Raw genomic sequence first — 22,349 nt, 5'->3', positions numbered from 1 at the left:
GCTCAACTCTGAGCAGCTCTGTGTGAAAGACTAGAGATGCCTAATTAATTTCATGGGTAGAGATTCTCCTGCTTGTGGGCCTTGCCATCTTGCCATCCCATTGCGGAGACAAGAAGTAAATGGAGAGGGGGAGGAAAAAAATCAGGAAAACAGTGGCAGGAGGAACCAGATGGCAACTGAGGGCAATGGAAACAGTGATGCAGGAGAACTAAACAAGGAGGATGGTCAGAAACATAGTTTTAGTAAGCGGGCTAGGAGAACCAGAACTGCTGGTCACTTTAAATACAGTTGCATTCATTTTCTTATCAAAATCAGCGGTGATAGGGTGACACTTGTGGCACAGCAACTATTGTGCTGAGGATGGATACCGCTTTGTGTCGCACAGCTGGATGTAATGTTTCCCTTTCGTTCTGCTGAGCTGCATCCTTCTCCCAAGTTCTTGGTATGAACTTGTCTCCTGCAGCTCTTCCTCTCCCATCGTTATCACGTCTACAGCGAGAGGCATCAAACTCAAGGCTGGTCCCCTTCATAGTGCATTTGCATAGGCTCTTAAAGAATAAATAACTAAATGAATAATATAACATCTTTTAGTCAGTTTTGGGAGGAGCAAAAATCCTTCTGTTTTGCTGACTGTGAATTTCCTGAGAAGGGATACTTTTTAGGCTACTCCAGGCATCCAAATTCATGAAGTGGAAGGTGAAAGTGTTGAAAAAGTTTCCTCCTTTGACCTGTTTCATTTGAGGATATCCTCCTTGCAGGTCAAAGTGCGGGGGTTGAAAGAGCGCATTGTCCCAGTATTTTTGATTCAACCAGGACATTGTTCTTTAATTGATAGCAATCACATCTAAATCAGTGTGAAAGATACTACTGTGAGCTGGAGCACCGTCGCCTGTGTTTTAGAAACAAGCATAGAGAACCCACATAGGACAGAAGAAAAAATACGCATCGCCTTGGTCTTCCCGCAGTTTTGTTGTCCTTGTGCCTGGTGAAGTTAGATTTATGTTAGCCGTGAGAATGAATTACTTGCTAGAGAATAAAAATCTCTTTCCAGTCGGTTACTTTGCGGACTGCCAAGGGCATCCAGGACCTGGAACACATGGGAGCCAGTTCTTCTTTATAGGGAATAACAGGCCTCAGAAAGGACACACAGAGCTTGCTGCAAGTTCGTGCACCTTGTTTGTCCCGCAGACAGATTGTGGGAATGGGATGTGGCTACCAGGCCTACACACATTGGTACCGCTTGTTAAAGGCCTCCTCACAAAGCACACTTTGGGGGATGTGGAGCACTCCTTTTTGCACCTGGCACCTGCATAGTGTTAAATTCATCCATCTTGCAGAGTCCTTTACTCATGATTTGCACAGGACATCAGTGATGGATTCATTTGGGGGTTTAAAAAAACTATTCAAACAATACACGCAAGCCCCATTATTAAAATGAAAAGAAATTATCCAAGGAGTGATGAAGACTAAAGGGATGATCCCAAGCACTGCATTTTAAAATGATTTGGGCCCTTAGGAGAGGAATGGAGGGTTCAGCAGCTGTTGCGGTTAGTATTCCCTAGTAAGCACACCGGGATTACAAACTCTGGAGTGTGCTCTGTGTAAAATTTGTACAGTGTAAAATTTACACAGAGCGCAATCCAGAGTTTGTAATCCCGGTGTGCTTACTAGGGAAGACTGACTGCAACAGCTGCTGAACCCTCCATTCCTCTCCTAAGGGCCCAAATCTTTACGTAGGTGAAGTCCTACTCCCATGGAAATGTAACCCGGGGATGGATTCTTTGGTCCACTAAGTTACTTCTGGGCTTTGTAACTTATAACCGGTCTAAATTATGGCAGTTTTGCCCCAAGCTGGCCCAGGATTATGGGATGGAGACCACAGCGAGGGCCACTTTTCCTCCACAATTGCACCACATGCAGACTCAGGGTGCAGATGAGCACTGAGCTCTCTGCATGACTTGACTTCCTAGTTAGAAAACAGCAGAGAAAGAAGAAATGTGAAAACTCTATTTGAAAGGAAGCAAAAGTACATGCCTTGTATTCATATTGTTGCAGACCAGAACCAAAGTACAGATGCCATGAACCACAGAGGTAAACGTTCCCAGTAGAAACCACAATCAAAAGTGAATGATCATGCACACCAGGGGAAAGCTTCATCAGCCTCATGGAAAAGTCCTATAGGTAGAGGTCTACTTAAATTGGGGGGGGGGGGCGGCTTACCAATTTTTATGGGTTGATCATGGCCTAAAGCTCTAATCCCAGAGTCATTTTTGTGGAGGGCCTGCTCCTTGGCACTGATTGGAGAGGCCCTGGAGGGGGGAGAGGGGAATGAGGGACCAGCTGCCATCTTGACTGCTGGCTGCTTTTTGTGTAGCCCCATCCCTCAGCACTGATTGAAGGAGAGGCCCTGCCCCTTGTTGCTGACTGGCAGGGAGGTCCTGGGGGGGAGGCGAGGAGGAACAAGGGGGTGGCTGCCATCTTGACTGCTGGCTGCCCTTAATGCAGCCCCTCCCCTTGGCACTGATTGGTGGAGAGGCCCCAGGAAGGAGAAGGAGGGGCGAGAGGGCAGCTGCCATTTTGACTGCTGCCCTTTGTGACATTTCAGCAGCTGTTTGTCTTTCTCTCCCAGCAGTGAGGACTGCTGACTCCCACTAGGAAGCCAGCCTCTTATTTTTATTAAGTTTTTCATTCTCATTTCACAGATTTTGCTGACAATCCTGGATTTTGTGGGTTCTGTGAAATCCACAAAACTGCAAATTAAGTAGGTCTCTACCTATGGGTTTCTCTGGGTCAGAATCAGTGGAGCACTGTAGAAATCTGCTAAGGCAGGGGTGTCAAACAGACAGCCTTCAGGCTGCATCTGTCCAGCAGAGCTGGGGTATCTGACCTGCAGGCTTTTGCCCCAACACTGTGATGGAGGACCTTCCCCCGATGACAAGACCTATGGTGACCTAAGCAAGTCCTACCATGTTGTGCTTGTGTAGTGCTTGTCCCTGTGGCTGCAGCCAAACGAGAGCCGAGGTGCCAGAGCCCCAGCAGCACTGCTGGCAGGCATGCGGCACTGCGGCTTGTTCCTGTGATGGCTGTTGAGCCCCCAAGGTAGCAGGCTTGTTCCCATGGTGCTGCCCCAGCTTCCTCTAGCTTGGCTACTAGGCACCATGGGGAGAACAGCGGTACTAGACTGCCAGCAGCACCACGGGATGAAGATGGCACTGTGGTGCATTCCTGCGGTGGCAGCTAGATGATCCAGGCCACAGAACTGACTCCAGGTCGTTCATCTGGCTTGTGGACTGGTCCCGCACCATTTACACGGCCCACATGGTCAGACAACTTTGACACCCCTGTGCTAAGACACTGAAGAATTTACTTTTAAAAGCATCTACAATGTAATGGATATCAAGTTCCTGCTATAAGATGTGGGTAGGAACCGTTTAACCAAGCTCTGTAACAAGGATATGTTTTTCTGTGCAGTTCGACATGAAGGTCCAAGAAGTTGTTGTTTTTCTGTTAAGTCTATTGAGCCTCTGGGGGATCTAAGATTAAGGATGTGATTTTTGTGTCAGTATAATACAGCCTGTTCATGTTAAAGGATTTAACTTTACATCAGCATCATAATATGGTATCTCTCAAATGCCTAATAAATAAACCTGTCAATGGAGATCAATGGAATTATGAACAAATGAAAAACAGCCATTTAATCTTCATCTGCTTCCAGCAGATGTTATTCCCAGTTGTACAAGACTATCTTGGATCTTACTTGGCTCCTTTTACTGGCTTTTTATAGCATAACATACCAAAACAAATATTTGTTATTTAAATATAGTTCTCCAAGTAAAAGTGAGAGTGTGTTCCTTTCTGAGATTGGCATTATGTTAAACTGGTGTGTGTAAGCAGGCAGAAGTGTCACCATATGCTTGCTATGCTTCTATAGCTCTGACAAATTGAATGGAGAGAACAAGGTTGTCATTTTTCCAGAATATAGTTAGTTTCACTGTTTTCATCCTATAAAACTACTGGATTGTTAAATGGGCCTGCTGTGAATTTTTTTTGCAGTCTCATTTGATTTAAGCCCACGTACTATACACTAAGTTTGAAGTACTGTAATGTTCCTTATGATGAGCTCATTCCAGGTGTTAACAAAGAAACAAGGTCAGTTCAAGTTTAGAGGTTTCACACACTGCCCAGTGATAGTTGTGATTTTTTTTGCCATGGAATTCAGTGCAAATTCTAGGTGTGCTTTGAAATGTTTTACTTTCCCATAGATTAACAGTTTTCCTTGACTTGCCTTAACCCTAGCAGTATTACTGATTTCTTATACTTGCAAAGACCTGTCTTAGGACCAAAATGCTTCTTGAGAAGGCTGTATGTAGGGAAGATATGTAGACCTTTCTCCAGGAACTGTCCTCTCCTGGCAAGACCATGTCCTCAGGAACGAGGTGACTGGAACCTGAAACTCTTTTCTTTTACATGCTCCAAGTTCTGACGCATCTACTGGGGAGAAGGAAAAGGTTAGTGCAGGGTCCATAATGTGGGAGAAACTGCCATTTGCTTAGGGAAATAAGGGGGCTGGAGCCGCAAAGGTTGCAAGCTGATTTCTTTTTAGGGGTTAATGGAGGTGCCTGTGGCTTGGGAAGCCTGGACAAGCAGGTCAATGCAGAGAGACCTAGGACATGGTTAGAAAGACTGCCTAAGGGAGCAAACATGGCTTATGGGAAACGATTAAGGAGAAAAGCCTATTTGTTCTAGTGGGAGCAGAGAGAAATAATATTAAACCAGGCAGAAGTGTGAATAAGGAAACTTCTGCTGATTTGGGGGAGGACTGTATATAGCTGGGGAGGCTGCAAGTGGGGAGAGCTATAACCAAGATAGGAAACACAGGCATCTGCACAGGGGATAAGTGCAAGGAGATGGATACAAGACAGTTATGAGTGAAGGTGTGGTGCATCATCTTTTTTGCATGTGCTGTTGTGAGAGACCTTGGGAAATGCATTAAAATGGAATGCTTTCCCTGACGAGGTGGTGAGGGAAGGCACTGGCAGGAAATCCAGGGAGAACTACACTGGCCTTCCATCCTGGGGGTTACTTGACAACAGCTAAGACATATTAATACTAAGAGGAGTCTTTCTCCAAAGAGCCATCAGAAGGGGCTGGGGAAATTTTTCCATGAGGCTGCATATCACTAGTGCCAACCTCTTTCCAAAGAGCAAAACTTTGGCGGTACGGAGACAGGAGTTAGAGCACCGGTGAGCAAAATGCAGTCCATGGGCTGGATATAAACCACTAAGCCATTCTATCTGGCCTGTGGCGCCCCTAAAAAATTTAGAAAATTAGTATTTATCTGCTCCTGGCTGCCTGTCGTGTGGCCCTCGATGGCTTGCCAAAACTTGGTAAGTGGCCCTCTGCCCGAAATAATTGCCTGCCCAGGGCCGCTTATTGAGTTTCAGCAAGCCATCGAGGGCTGCATGACAGACAGCCGAGGGCAGATAAACATTAATTTTCTAAATTTTTAAGGGGCCCCGCAGGCCAGATAGAATGGCTTGGCAGGCTGAATTTGGCCCCCAGGCCACATTTTGTCCGCCTCCGCCCTAGCCTCAAAAGTGGGTGTGGTACTTCACCACTCCCTGCACCTTTTACTGAGCCAATAGCAGTGGGAGAATCTGTGTACTAGTCAGAGCTCTGAATAAGCAAAGTGGTTTTTATTACACTAGGGTCATGCACTCTAGGGTCATAATCTGGGCCTCTTGGACATTTCTGTTCACATCTTCTAGAAGAAGCAGCTGAATAGACGAGGCAAATAAATTCCATTAATACAGGAGCTTTCATTTTGTATATGAAAAAATGTCATTTTGGATCCAAGGGCTTGTGCATAATAAAGTATTTTTCATTCCATTGTTATTTATATTTTCAGTGCAGCTATGGATGTTGTTCCTAACCTATCAGAAAGTCTTGTAGCAAACCCCCCTGGTCTGAATACTGAGGACAGAGCAGCAAGAGATACAGGATACAATGAATATAAATCCTTCCTTATAAAGACACAGGAAAAATAGACCAGTAGGAACACAAAGCTTCCAACAATAAGAATACAAAGTTCAATCCCAACATGACTAAATATATGTATGTGGGCTGTTTGTTACTTGCTAGAACTAGCTGAAACTGAATTTCTACTGGAATTGCCATTTTGAAAATATTATCCGTGATTTCTGCAAAACCTCCACAACGTTTTGAAATGCCTTGCAAAATAATTTCTAATTCATCCGAACTTTTTGATTTTATAAAATTCAAATGTTTCACTTTAGGCACAGACAGAAATGACATTTGTTGTGTAATCAGCCCCTTGAAATTGCTTGAAAGCCATGTGCAAACAGAAGAGCATGGCTGCAGAGCCCTCTGGTCACATGACAAATTAACCCTCATTGTATGAGGATTCAAAGGAAGCTGCCCCTAAGTGGAGCAACCTCATTAATTTCTGTCTGCTGTGCTGCAACAGCAGCCCAGCTCAAAGTGCTGTCTCTGGATGGGAGGGGGAGAAAGCAAGAGCGGGAAGTCCACGCTGGGGTTTTCTCATCCCTGCTGGAGTGGAGGGCTGGTGAATTGGAGCTCCTCGGCTCAGGGATGGGGAAAGGCTCCAATCTACCCAGTACCCCACGCCAGCTGGTCTGAGAGAACCTCAGAACAACCTCCCTCCCCTGTCTTCTCCCTATCCCATTCGGAGGCAGCAATGCAGGGGGGCAGAGCCAGGGGAAGACCAGCCTGTCTTCCTGATCAGCTCTGAATAGGAGCCGATCCTCCAGCCTCCTAATCCAACAGACAATATCTGTTGGATTGGCAGGATTGGTTTAACTCATGGCAATTTCTATGAATTGCCATGAGTTAGTCCTGGGAGGTAGACTTTTGTCTGTTCCTTTTAATTGGGCGCATACGTTTTTGTTTCTTCTTCATCGTGTCTTCAGTCCAACCTTTCTATATGGTCTGCTCCCAATATTCTGCACAGGGCATTGCTTCTGATATTGGTGTTGCCGAATCTTGTGGTGCTACAGGGCATGTCAGGAGATCATCTATGGTTTGCTTCTCCTGACCAACACATTGGTTGGTTGCATAGAGGTCCCATGGTTTCATGAGAAAGTTGAATCTGCCAAGACCCACTCTCAGTCTGTTCAGGCTCCACCATGGATGCCATTTTTAATTGGAGATAGATGCTAACTCCTCACTGGGGGTAATTCCTCGCTGCCTCCATTCAGCTGCTTTTTCACCTAGTTTCTCCCATTCTTTATGCCAGAAGGTAGTTCTAGCTCATTCTTATGATGTGGTCAATGGTATGGTAGAGGACAATGAGAGATGGCGGTGCACTGGTTGATGTCCATATAGCAGGTGGCAGTTTTCCTGGCTCTACCTGCTGGTTAATGTAGCCTGCTACTTTTTATTTCTATATATTTTTTATTTTCTATGTTCATTTTATATTTTAGAGCTTTAAAATTAGGTTTTAATAATTACTTTATTTAGAGATAGTCTAAGTGATAACTGGCATTTAAAGTGATTGGCATTTGCAATTTGTATTCTAATTACTTTAGTAGTAATATACTTTACCGGATTTTGCTGTCTGGTAAGTGGTATTTTAACTGATCCTCTCTAACTAAAATGTTGATGATAAGTACTTTCCTAAAGGTTGTGTATAAAGAAAGGAATGGTGGGCTTGCAACCTCACTTCTCTGCTTTATACCTCGACAGTTATTATGGGCAATGAGTGGAAGAGCCTCAGTCAAAGCTTCACTCATCCCTGCACTTGTCCTTAGATGGGAATATTCAGAGTGCAGACACCTATGCTTTGCTTCAGGTCTGGCTGCTGATGGACTGAACATGGAGGTGATGTCGACAGGTTGTCATTCCCTCTCACTGTCTGGTCTGGGTGAGGAAGACAAATACCACTCAACTGTTATCTTGAATTCTTTGAATGTCCACAAACATTTGCAGTTTGTTTTCTACTCTGTCTGCAAAATCTAACTGTGAACTAGCAAGAGTGTCTCAGCCCTTCTTAGAGGGACAGAGTGCTTAGTAAAATATTTTTTACAATGCTTACTTTTGTGGCTTTGTATAAAATGAAAGAGGAACTTGCAATGAAGTGAATCTTAATTCAGCCCAACACAGTTCTGTTGCAACCCTTTTTATTTTGTAGGTATAGGTATTGTAGCCTTTAATACAGGGTTCCCTTGCTTTAATGGGTAGAAGTCTAGCTCTGTGTTGATCGTAGGGGAGGATTTCTTCCTAGTATGTTTGGGGGGGGGGAGGGGGAGAAACCTCTTTTTAACCTATAGTCCCTGACTCACGTTGTTGAGAGAAAAAGTAATTTTGAAGAAGCTGCTTTTGAGACTGTCATGCGTTTCCCACAGGAAATGGCAGGTTCAGGAAGTTAATGAGGGAACTTCACTGGTCAGCAGAAGCTGCAGGTTTGAAATCATTACCAAAGGCTATTCTTAGAGTCTCTTAAAAAAACAAAACTAACACCCCCCCCACCGTATTAGAAACCAGTTCTCCTCCTCCATTTTCTCTCGCACATTTTTACTAATGCTGAAAATTCTTTGTGTGTGCTACGTGAATTGTGTACCAAAAATATGAGAGGCAAGGAGTTTTGTGGGTGCTATCTTTTATTGGAACAGCTGTATTATTAGGAAGAGATTGCCACTGTTCCCTGCTGCCCTGCTTTTCTTGTGTACAACCTGGCACGGCTGGGGACAGAGGAGCCGCACAGGAATCTCCTAGTGGCTGCTTGCCCCATGCTGCACCAGTAACGCAGCTCCTGTGCATGGGGCTGCACTGAGGGAAGTGGCAGGCACAGGAGGCACATTGCCAGGGCAGCAGGGGGACAAGGAGATCCCTACATGGCCCCACTGTTCCCAGATGTACCAGGTCATGCCTGTGGGGCTGCAGAGGCCCCGCTGGAAGGAAGCAGGGTGGGAGCTCAAGCCTGCAGCCTACCCCAGCACAGATTTGGGGGTGCGGGTCCCCCCTGCCCCCTGAGAGTGAAAGACATGGAGTGCCTGGCTGGCTGCATGTGGACCACCCGCAGTGCTATCAGCCTGACTGGGCTGTGCCTCTCCATGCGTGGCTTCCCTTAAGGGCCCATAGAAGTCCATGTGCAGCCAGCTGGGCACGCTGCGTCTCTCACCAACACCTTCCTGCCCCTGGCCGGAGTGCCCGGCCAGCTACATGTGGACTGTGAGTGGCACTATGGGCCCTTAAGGGAAGTTGCTTGGAGGTGCTGAGCCTAGTTAGGCCTATTAGCACTGCGGCAGTTTGTGTTCAGCTGAGTGGACACTCTGCATTGTTCTCCAACACCTCTGTGCTCCCTCAGCTCCCAGCCAGCTTCCCCCCTGCCAGCTTGGCCCCCAGCTCTGCCCCACTTACCTCACAGCATCCGGAAGGAAAGTGAGCCAGAGGTAAGCCTTGGGACTGACTAAAAGCCTCAGGCCCTGCCCTTCTCCCTCTCCCTCCCCCTCCCACTCCAGGCAGGGCTGGGGGTTTCCCGCCTCTTTTGCAATCAGCTCTTGCAGGCTGGAACTCAGCCAGTAGCTGGCATCCCCTGTGTCATGCTAGCCCTGGCTGGTGCCTGGCCACACTCCCTCTGCTCCAGCAGGGAAGGGTGAGAGCCTTGTAGGGTGTCTCTCTTCCCTCCCCTTTGGCAGGGACTGGAAGGCATGCTGTCGTGCCTCCCGGATTGTGGCTTGAGCCACTGCAGGAATATGGCTGCATTTTCTGATTTTTTAACAGAGAAAGTCTGTCTAGTTATTAATCAGTTCAAGCTGCACAGCTTAGACTAATCTGCAAAGAGTGAATCAGTTCAGGCTTGGGCTTTTTGAATGTCTGTCCCTAGCCTAGATGATGATGAGACTTAAGCCTCTGCGACATATAACCTATAGTACATGATTAACTGGTTAATCACTCAATAAATTTAGACCTGCCACACATGCAAAGTAAGACCAGCCGCAAGTGTGCAATGTAATTTTCATCAGACAAGTAAATGTTTAATTGTGCAATAACTTTATACCAGCCATGTACACAAAGGTGTTATCACATGCTAAAAATGACTATCCAGCTATATAAAGAGCTAACCAGCTACAAAGTTAGTGCTTGAAAATGTGTGACAATGTTATAGCTGGTTTCTATCCCAGCGTATTTTGAATGTATAGCAGGGCCCTAGGAGATTCTACCGTCATTTGCAGGGATCCTGGTCTTCTCTGATTTGAAAAAAATCCCCAATATTTGGTTTAAAAAAGTTACCCCGATCCACATTTTTCTGTGATTAAAATGAAACACCACTATATATATCTGTATATGTAATGCTGTTTCATTTAAACCATGGGAAAATGTGGATTTGGAGTTACTTTTTTTTTTTTTTTTTTTTTTAAACCAAAAATTGGGGATTTTTTAAATCAGAGAAAACCGGGATCCCTCACCATTACCAGTGTTGTCATAAAAAATGTGCACTGTCACTAAGCAGCATTTGTATTTTGCCATATAGGAACAAATCCCCCTATCACTTGTTGATTTGCTCAACATTAACATACGAGCGGTCCCATTATAAACTCAAGAGAGTACTCTTGGGTTTAAAGACAAGTGTGAACAGATGCGTAGGATTTGAGGCTTTGTATGCTAGGATATTTGGTGCTCGAAATATGATGGATCTTAATCCACATTTAGTACTACCCTGTTAACTCTGGTATCTGGCTTGTATTCCCGAGTGGCAGCTATATGCATCCTCCTTAAAGTTCCTCCATAAACATTGCCATTTTGTGACCTGCGGGTGGAGAAGACAAAGCTGTAGACGAGAAGGAAGTGCGATTACCTTTCAGTTATGGAGGGAAGTGATTTCTGAAATAAGCAATTGGTGTTTTGAGATCTTTGGCTGGAAAGTGCTGACTAAATGTCAGTCTGTATCATTCTCTGCAGGCCTGTCCATAAACACAAATGCTTAATATGTCATGGTTTCTGTACCCTATTTTAAGCTTCTGTCTTTAAAGCCATAGAAACCAAGCTAGATTAGTTAAAATTTAGGTTACTGAGACATCTAAAAGAACATTTTATTGTCAGTTATTACTGTCTATTAGATTTTAAATTGGGTTATTGTTTTACTTTGTTGCTGACAGCTCCTACACCTTTCACCCCTTCTAATTTAGCTTCTCACCAATCCCTTATGGTTTCCCCTGTCTATAATGTATTGTTTTAAAAAATGCTTTCTTTTAGCAGTTAGACAATAGACAGAGAGGTGGGAAAAACTCTGAAAGTCTTCAGAATCCATTAAGTTAGAATCATGAAATGAAGGTGAATTCTTAGCATTTTAGTTATGTTAGTTAAGGGGAACAAATAGGTCTCTCTATTAACAATTTAAAATTATTAAACAATCCTGGGAAAGGATATTGACTGTAAAGCTTTTGTGCGTAAGGCCTAAGCTTGGTGTGTTTTGTTTTGTTTTTTCCCTTCCTGAATTATCTAGCTTTTGGTCATATTTCATATATTTCCTATGCAGGAAAACCTCCAATTGCAGGCACCAAGACTTTTATGTTTGCACTGAGCATGGGATCATGCTCTTAAAATAGTAGTCAGGAGAAAATAAGTTACTTAATGCTAAAATGATATGTATTGTTTACCAGTCTGAAGGTATCTAATTTTCTCAGAAACACTATACTGAAAAGCATGAATGGCTGTCTTTGGATCCTGGAGAGACATTTTCAACATGTTTTGTTAACCATTGTCTTGCTCAAGATAGGTGTTTGACAAGAGGTTTTTATATTGGACATTTTAGTAGCTGGATGTCTTTATATGGGCAAAAAACCAAAGCAAATATCAGGGTCCAGAGGGTATTCAGATCTACTTAACCTCATCCCTTAGCTGTGCCAGAATTTACACTGTGATGCATTAAATACAAGACTGGATAGTACAGCAGATGATAACCATCACAGAAAATTCTCCAGGAAGTGGTGGTAACCCATTCATCATTAGGGGTGAAATTCAGCCCTGGGCAGAGTATCAGTACAAGGCCCATTCATCATTTTTGTCCTCAAAGTGCTGTATTTTGATGATGCAAGTGGTACATGGGCATTGCACTGACTTGCTACACAGGAGCGATTTCGCCCTGCATGCTCAGACTTACTATGCATAGGCAGAATAGGAAGTGAATTAATTCAGCCTGGGAAAAAGCTACCCATCTCCTAGCAAGTATTTCTCCCGTGACAGCTTTAAATGATCAGCAGCTCATTCAGTCCAGTGATGAAGAATTAAAGAACAAAGTTAGTTCACGTTTTGAGCTGTTTCCCAATGATGACATTCTTTATGAAATACCTAAGATATCAGTGTATGAAAGTTGAGCCTGCCAATAAATACTATGTTTTGAAAATATCAGTCCCTGATAAATGTTACATTAAAGAAGCAGCTGCTGGCATCTGTGTTCAAAGAGTTCATTTTATACCGTGGAATGGGGAGCCCTGAAAGAAGGAACCAAACACAGCACATTCACTGCAACATTTATGGCCCATCCATCTCATACTGAAGTCTTTAGCAGCTGCTATGTTCACTTCAAGGGCATTTGGATTAATCTTGTATGTAGACCAGACTCTTGTTTTAATGGTTTCTGTCCAGAAGACAGTTTGGACTACCATTTAGAAAAGGATGCCAATTCCACAAGTGTTACTTTCATCAATATCAAGATAATTAAAATCTCTCTGATCAATATTCTAGTTTTTGTACCAGGCCCTCTTATCTATATAAACATGCATTCGTGTTTTCTTTTCTCATCTTGTCCAAGAAGTCTCAATTAAGGTTGAACAAATTGACTGGGATCAAATAAGATCAAGTGAGTCAAGGCCAAAATGTGAACCAAATTCAAAACCTCTGGGAAGATGGAAAAATTAATTTGTCTCTTCATTACCGACAAAAATTATCTGACTCCTCTGGCATTGTTCAGCACCTCTCAGAAAATGCAGAATCGGGCCCAGCATGACAATTACTGTTTGTGAAGGGGGAAATGTGCCAAAGAGCTTGAAAGAAGTAAGGGAGAAAGGATAATGAGGAAGAGAAGGCTGGGTAGGAGAGCCATGGATGACATCCCAGATCTCAGATTAGCGAGAAAAATGGTCATATCAAGGGGCTGCTAATTATTGTTACTGTTAATTGTTGAACTTGAACTGTTTTTGGTTAAAGATGTCTTAGCACAATCTGGTGTCTGCCAAATGATTCTTGCAAACCAGAGAACCTCAGTTAGTGCAGATTGGATGGGCCCATATCAGAGCTCCTTATTTGAACACCTCTTTTCTTTGTTGTGTATTTTGTGATCATCGGAAAGTTGGGCTGTAGGGGCCTTATGAGGTTATCTGGTCCAGCCCCCTGTTCAAGGCAGGATAATCCCTAATTTAAGCATCCCAGCCAAGTGTCTGTCTAACCTGCTTTGGAAAACTTGGGAGGATGGAAATTGCTCAGTTCCTCTAGGTTCCAATGCTTTAGAATCGTAATATTCCTCCTAATCTCCAACCTGAATATCCTCTGCTGAGGCTTGAGACCAGTGCCCGTAGTCTTGTCCACTACAACCGTAGATAAAAGCCCACCTCTATCCTCTCTGTAATCTTCCTTCAGGTATTCATAGATGCTGGGGTCAGAAGGGACCTCAGAAGATCATTGAATCCAACGCCCTGCCTAGGCAGAAAAGAGTGCTGGGGTAAGGTGACCCCAGTCAGATGCCTATCCAGGCTTCTCTTAAAGACCCACAAGGTAGGGGAGGGCCTCAGAATCCAGCACCCCTGCACCGATCTCCTCGACAGCTGGCAGACTTCATGGCCTCAGCAGGGGCTATCAGGCCTGCAGCTTTCACCCTGCTGCGCCTTCACACACGCGGTGTCACCCATGTCACGAGTTTTGCTTGTCCACGGCTTGAGGAGTAGTTCCCCCCACACCCCTGCACTCATCTCCTTGAAACTTGGCAGGCTTTGTGGCCTCACCAGGGGCTACCACCCCTGCAGTTTTGATCCCACTGTGGCTTAACACACACACATGACATGAGTTTTGCTTTCAAGAATTTGGGGTTTCTCCCAAATCCCTGTACCTATCTCCTTGACCTTTGGCAGGAGTCATGCTCTCAGCAGAGGCTACCACTCCTGTAAATGTTATCCAAATCAGACAAATAACAACAAAGTTATAGATAGTTCATTGATTCCCCATTGTGGCTGAATCTTCGAATTGGCTCTGAAGCTTCTGTACAGCTCCCCAAACTGAACACAGTACTCCAGCTGTGGTCTGACCAGTGCCGCATAGTATCACTTCCTTGGATCGCTTCCCTTCCTATGTCAGCTGACTGGTACCTAGGCATGGGATGATGTGCAGCGTAATGACAGCAAATGCATTCCTAATGCAGGAATGTTTGGCGGTGTGGATCATGCACACCATGCAGCCGTATTTTCTCTTTTTTTCCACAGGCTTAGAGTTTTCTCTCATCAAGATGCTCAGTAAACCAAAAACAGGAGAGAGCTGGAAGCTTACTGTTTTAATAGGTGTATACAGCTGTGAAAAATGTGTAATAAAACTCTGCAGCAATAAAGCAAAGGCCCCAATTCTCCAATGGCTTATTCTGTCTCTTGGAAGACTGACTTTTTAAAAAAAACCCTGAATTTGGAAGAAAAACAGATGCGACATGGTTTTACCATGTGCTACGGACTTCATAAGCAAGCTGCATGCACACTTTCATTTCAGGAGTTGAAAATAAAACTAAAGCAAGTGTTCTGGTAACTTGAATGAGGGCTTGGACCATCTGGGTTTACATCCTATGTGCTCTGGGGCAAATTCTCTCTCAGGACGTTGATTCCCCTCTGTATCTGTTGTTTTCTTTTTCTTTGTGTTTTTAAAAAGCCCAAACATAAAACTCTTGCGTTTCTTAGCAGTATTGTTAATTATCGATCCATTTTTGAAGTGCTCTTACATCATAATTACATGAGTCATCTAGCTCCCTGGAAAAAATACAGCCAGTTCAAACACTGGGGAGAAAGGGTCTTGTAGTAATGCAGAGGGCTTTGAGGTTAATTTTCATTCATTCAGCCTATTTTCCTGTGTAGGCTGAGGAGCAAGATAGATTCTGGGGTTGAGTCACGGAGAGTCCTGCAGCTACCAGGGAGTTATGGAGAAAGGTATTCAACACATCGTGGCCACAGGGACTCTGGGATTTAGGGAGAGGGTCCCTGATATTTGGATACTCTTGGGCCATGACCTTTTAAAAACCACTTGTGCAGCTGGGTTGCATACAGTTTTCTGATGTCCCTGGTGTATGGGTGCCCTGGGATTGGAAAACCTCTCCCCAGACCTGTGGTCCTGGTATGTGGGACCTTAAAAAAAAAAAAAAAAAAAAGGTGTGTGCAGCTGGGTTGTATGTAGGTTTTCTAACATCTTGGTGTATGAAGCTCTGGGTGCCAGGGCTAGGACAAACAATCAGGTGACTCTCAGTCCCTGCCCCAAGATCAAGCCAGTTCACGCCAAGTTGTGGCACTTGGCTTCCAACTGGCTGTGGCAGGGGGAATCCAAGATCATGATCTTGGGCTCTCCCTGCACTGACCGGTAGTAGTGGCATGACTTGGATCTGATCCCTGATCTCATAATTGTGCATCCTGCCATGAATATATGGCATGCTAGGAGGCTCAGTTGTTGGAATCGGGGATCAGATCCCACCCCACCATTAAATGAGCATGTGGCAGGGGGCCAAAGGCGTGATTTTAAACGTAGTTGTAGTGTTCAGTAGAAATGAATACAGGCAAACCCTGCTTAGCGCTCTTAATTGGCTCCTGAAAAATTGAGGTTAAGCGAAACAAGCGTTAAGCGAAACCAAAAGTACTCGACAACCCAAGATAGTGACTGCAGTTGTTTTTAATGGCCCAAGATGGTGACTGAGCATTGTAATGAAACTCGCTGAGCACTAAGTGAATTCAGGTATCAATTAAAAATTAGCATTATAGTGAAATAGCGCTAAGCGAGACAGTGTCAAGTGGGGGTTGCCTGTAGTTGTAACGTTCAGTAGAAATGAGCACCAGTATCGAAACCTGAAAGCTTCAGAAGGGCAATGTTTTGGGAAGTCACTGGAGATGAAGAATGACATCCACAACAGACCTCTGAGCCCATTGTGGGATGCTCCAAAATTCTTGAGCCAGACACTAGATACATTTGGGAATGTCAAAATCTGGAATTTTACAGGTTGGAGCTTTCTCTGATTCTAACAGATTAGTCCCATCTATGTTGATTGCCTACATATTAAACACAATATTAAATGTGGTTTCTAAATTTGGACTTGGAAAGTAATGGGACTTGTTTCTTAATCAGTTATGGATTTTTGAAAATCCACTTTTTAATTCCCATCTCTCAGTTCTTGAGGCCCCGATTAAACATGGTGATTTACTTGGTTTTACTCACTCTAAATCCTTTAAAAAGTACTAAGTTTCCTTAAAGGGACTTACTTTACACGTTTTTGATGGCCCTGGGCACTACTCAGATAATCTATGCAAACAATGACCTTGCCAGTAATGTAATGGTCTGCGTGGATAAGTCATTCTTAAATGTTTTTTCAAGTATAGTAAGCAAATACCTCCAAAATATCACATGTTGATGTTCTTTTCGTTCATCCTGTTTACTCTTTAAAAAAAAAAAAAAATCAAAAAAAAATCCAGACCTACTTTTACCAAATCCCAAGGGGTAGAAACTCCTCTTTCCAAAGAAAATAAGACATGAACATAAAAACAAAGCTTAGGGAATGAAAATATCACAGAAACTCTGCAACTCATGACTAGAAAGAATCAGCAAATGAAACCAAGTAAGAAATGCAACTTAAATACAATTTGTGGGTCAGATTTCAAAAGACCTGATTAATTACAGGTGGGCCAGTTGAAATGTATTTGCACCCATTGAATTTACGGTTCTACCCCCACCCCGCAATATCAAGGCTGATCAGGTGAAATAGGTGAATGCATGTACAAGCAAGTAATGGTTTGCAGGATTATCTAATTTGTGATTGCATTTGTAGATAGCATTTTAGCTCATGGGTTTTTTCTCATGGGTGTTTGCATATGCATATTAAATTATAATGTGAAACTGAGCAGCCAAAGTTTTTGCTTTTTAAAAAAAATACAGTCTAAACCAGATTATTGTGTAAGTATCATTCAGCCTTGGATAAACAGCTTGTACTGATATGGATCAGCATAACATTTCCTTAGGGTTTCAACTTTCTAACAGAAAATCTGAAATTCAGTTTGTATGTAGCCATAGGAGAATACAGTAGGCATTCAGCTGATAAGATGCGTTGCTGGCAGCCAGATAAGAAGGAAGCACCAGAAACACCACTAGAAAAGTCAGAAATATCTTCATGGGATCAAAGCTTTGGCACTTCTGATTTCAAGGAGACTGAAAAAAGGAAACAAAACAAAACAGAAAAACCAGCATGGGCTTTTGGTGAAAGTTTCAGCCACTTTCAGAATAATCGCACCAGATTGTTCTTGTGTTTTTGCTGAACTACTTGACTTTATTAAAAGTCAACTCCACTGGCAATCAAAACAAGAAAGTGTTGAAGTGGAGACCAAAGTCAATGCTATTGCATTTCCAAGGATTGTGTGACAAATAGGCTAAAATTTGATATTTATTATCAGTAAATTTAAGTTGTATTTCCCTCATTCAACGAATAGGCCATTCTAAGTGGTTAGGTTCAGTTCTGCCACATACTGAAGTCTCTTGGTGCCCAGTGATACTGGAAGTTTAGGACTCTCGGGATGAAGGCAAGAATCAGCCTTATGCTTGATAATGTTGCTAAGAAACTATTTGCCCTTTGCTCTCCTCTCTATATTTCTCAGGGACTTCCCTGGATCTTATGTGAATGAGAGATGAATTTAGTGAGGAAGCCATTGTGACGCGATGGATTGAATTGCATTTACCTGGTTCTGAAACATTGGTGGGAATCGAAAATACGTTCAATACCAGGAAGAAAAAGAGCGACAAGAAGCAGTTGAAGACCGGTGTCGTTTGATGGGCGCAGTCACTTGTGGCAGGTTTTTGGGCACCAGGACCTCGCAGTGAAACCACGCCAGCTTGTGTCACGTGGCAATGAGGAGCTCGTCTTGGGTTTTTGTCAGACCACGATCAGCCTCTGTGAAAAAAGAGGGCTCCAGTTGGACGAAGTGTTTAGTGTTTCAGTTGATTTCCTAAGGTAAAGCAACAGATGCTTCGAGGGTCTGATCCTGCGGTCTGTATGCTGTTTAAACTTGAGGGAAGAGTTAGCTGAAGATTATCCCTGAAAGCACTCCCAGTCAAAGCAGCATTTTGCAATACCTTTTGCTTTCAAGTGACATTTTGCTTTCCTTTTTTATTCCTTAGGCTTTTTCCTATTAATGTTTATGAGCAAATAAAAGCTAGATCGGTATCTTGGGCTCTTGGATCATTTAGGACTGTGAGGTCATGAACATCTAATTTAACATAACTCATGAGTCTTTTTTTTGTTTGTTTTCTTTTTTGTTAACGTTTGCTCCCTTGATGGGGTTTTCATACGTTTCATTGTTGCAAGGTATGCACGTAAAATGGAAATTTAATCCCAAACTGAGGTGACTATAGTTACTTTTTTAACTTCAAGTTAGTTTTCTGTGGCTTTACTTAGCTTGTGTAGTTAGTTTCATTGAAAAAATAAGCATGCATTTGTTGTCTTTTTTTTTTTTGCATTCGAATTGCTTGATTTCATCATTAATAGACAAAATATTTCATGCAAGATTTTTGCAGTTTAGAAGATACCATTTATCTAAGATGTCAACATACTGTAGAAGTGCTTTAGATTGCTGTAGTTCCTCTGGAGTTCTTAAAGTTGGTCTGAGATAAAATGGCATTGACGATAATAGTCATTCAGCCCTTATTTAAGCAAGATTTTGAAGCGAATGGAGATATTAGCACTGAATCTTAACTCTTGTCAAATAGGATTATAGTGAAAACATTGCTACATTTGGCAAGAATCTGTACGTTTTTTAAAAATGCAAAAATAATTGATAAAAATCATTGTAGGTTGAGAAAAGCTGCAGGACACGTTTTTTAGTAAAATAATTGAAGGTGCCTAAAGCAATGGTTTGGTAACCAGGTACATCATATACTGTAGTGGTAAAGCTACTTTAATGCTAATACTTTAGGCCTGGTAAGTTTGGAAGTTGGATCTGAATGTCACGTCTATCATAACTTGATTTTTATCTAGCACCCCAAATTCTGCCCAGGGTCTCATGCGCAAATGCTACGGTGAAAGGGTGTCAGTGCTGTCCCTTGTATGGATTAATTTATCTTTATAAATCTTGAAAATGTACTGAACCACATCACTCTGTTCCTCTTGAATTATTTTGGTGCAGCAAAGAAGACTGAAAGTGGATTTTAACAGCCAGTGGGGACATACCTTCACACAAGGTGAGTCCTTTCATGGCATAGACAAAAAAGATCAATATCTGTTTCTCTTGCTCCAGTTCCTTGGGATGCCGTTGTTATTCATGTTTATTATGGTAAATGGAAATGTGTGTGTATTGCATATAAAGCCAAGGGAGGGAATTTGTGGTTGGCACTGTGCAAACACAGAATAGGAGATGCTCTTTGCCCCACTCGAAATACCTGGACTGACACAGAGAAGGGCTGTAACACACAAGCAGAATTGAAGATGGGATAGTAGCAGAGGGCTTCTCCTAGCAATGAGAAGCACAGCTGGGTACTTTCATTGTGTTGAGGTCCAGCTGGCTTATGCTGCTGTTTCCCATGCCTGAGATGGCACACTGCTCCAGCACGCCAATCTAGCTTCCTAAGTATATAGAGAACTTTTTTTGAAGCTGCGAGGAATAAACGATCTGTATCATACCCAGGGGAAAGCTGAGAAAAAGCAACAACACCCATAAGAAATTTCTTTAGTGAAAATCAAAGGGAGAAATGACCCTCAGGTCCGGATCCTCAATGGTTTCTTGGGAGCTTACCTCTTATTTTGGTGTTTGAATCCTCTACGTACCTTTGGCGCTCCAGGACGTGTTTCTGGTGGAACATCTCCACTGGTTTCAGTGGGATGCCTCCAGATCTACTGTTACATAACTGAAAGGAGGATCCATCCCGACGGTGCTGTGCTTTCATGAATGTGTGTTTTAAAAGTGGGGCTGGCTTTCCCTCCCACTCATTTTATTTTGGGACATAGATATACAGAGCGTTCTGTATAGAAAGCCCACGCATCTAAACAGACTCTAGGCCTTAGTTTGGCTTGAAATTCACATCACTCTTGCCGTCCAAATTGCATTGTCCTATTGGGTAGACCATTTGATTCTTATCTGCTTACTGACAGTGGTGATAAGCCAAAGCGATGATCCAAAAATCTAACTGTGTGTGGAATCGGCAGAAACTGGCGGAATTGGATATAAAACACTTTTTCCCCGGTACATGTGAAAGAAGTGTCAGCAGTTTGTCTTTGCTAAGAACCCGAATTGAATAGTGACCTGAGAGGGTAGATAAGTTATCCCTTCCACAGTATTAGAATACCGATATGTATTGCCACAGCGAGAATTATTTATTTAAGGAGATTGAAATGAAAAAATATATATAGCAAACTGATATTTTTGATGCTTAGAAGGCTGTTGGGCTTAAGCCTTTAGTAATTTTCAGTGGCTTAGCTTTTCTTCCCACCGCAAGCAGACCAAAGCTCTTGGCTATGTATAAAATTTGACAGTTACTTTCAAGCTCCTATAAATTGATATTGGAGCTGTCCATTACTGGTAGTTCCCCTGTTGGAAACTGATACAAATCTTATATTGATAGGCAGAGGCTAAAATGGCAAATTTTAGGGAAAGGATTTAACAAAAATCTTAAATGAAATCTGGAAATAATAAAAAGTATTTATAAGCTTAAACAGAATTCTGTGCACTGTGATAAGCATTGTTCAGTTTCTGAAAGATTGAGTGGTGTTTTTGTGCTAGCTTTGAAAGAGATAGTATTCATCTTTATTTGTGCTACAGCTTAGATAGAATGGACTTAAAAGGCAAGATATATATGAGCAGTACTCAATCTACAGTAGGAATGACAGTCTGATTTTTATCACTGCCAAAAGCAATATGCAGTCTTGTGTTCAGTACCCATACCGAAATAAAGATGCATTTTTAACTTGAGGATTTTTTTGAAAGGGGAACCGAGGAGTCCAGCAAATGTTTGTGTTGCACAAAACTTCAGAAATATCCCGTGTATATTGCTATGTATAGCATATAAGTTTAAAATATACAGTCATGTGACTCCAAGTATCTGGAAAGTGATGGGGTGGGGGGGAATGATTTACCAAATGGTAACTCAACACAGCTGTCTGTAAATCTAGGTTTCTGCTTGAGAATATTAGGGGTGTGTGAAATGGGCTGTATTTGATTTGGATTTGGCTTGAATCAGGGGACAGTGGTTCAATTTGTTGATTCAGATCACTGTCCCAATTTGATTCAGCCAAATCCAAATCTGAAGATTTGGTGCTAATTCAGAAAAATCAGTGATTCAGCCATAGATACAGCTTTAAATGTTTTTTCTACATACCTCGAGGTACCAGGCCTGGCTCGTGAACGCTGCGATGGTTCTCACAGGAGCACGCTGCAATGGAGCTTCCCACAGGATTACGAGGGCCCCCCTGTGTGTTCAGCAGTGGACTCGGAAGTGGATTAGAAGTACTTCCAGTCTACTTCCGGGTCCACTGCCAGGTGCACGAGGGACACCCCCCTGCACTCCCCCCGGCTTGGTGATCAGCTGCAGGGGGACCCCGGGTGCCCCCCTAGACCCAGGAGACACCAGTCGCCGAGCTGGGGAATGGGGAGGAGATTCCCCACGCTCTTTGCTGGAGACCTGGAAGTGGACTGGAAGTGCTTCTGGTGGTCCACTTCCAGGTCCACCGCCAGGCATGCTGGGGCCCCCCCATGCTCCATCCGCCCCAGCATCTCAGCATTCATGAGATGCCTGGTACCTCAAGGTATGTAGAAAAAACATTTAAAACTATGTCAATGTCCAAATCTCTGAATCTCTCTGAATAGATTTGGATGGTTCCAATTCGATTTGGAGAGGTTAAAGGGTCTCCTGATTTGATTCGGCGGAGATTCAGCTGCCGAATCTCTGAATCCAAGTTGAATCAGTGACCAAAACTTCTCACAGCCCTAGGGAATATGTATCCTTGACTGTTGGATGTATAAAGTGGTATTTTTTAATATCAACCAAAAGACAATATTAGAAATAGAAACTATAGGAAGAGTGAAGAAGCAAGAACTAGTCATTTTGTCTCAGCAAGGCATTACTGATATTTGCTTCTCATGAATATTGTAGTGAACAATTTT

This window comes from Crocodylus porosus, unplaced genomic scaffold (genome assembly GCF_001723895.1).
Source record: "Crocodylus porosus isolate Cpor-Errol unplaced genomic scaffold, CroPor_comp1, whole genome shotgun sequence".
Lineage (NCBI taxonomy): Eukaryota > Metazoa > Chordata > Crocodylia > Crocodylidae > Crocodylus > Crocodylus porosus.
Note: the sequence above shows the minus strand (reverse complement) of the source record.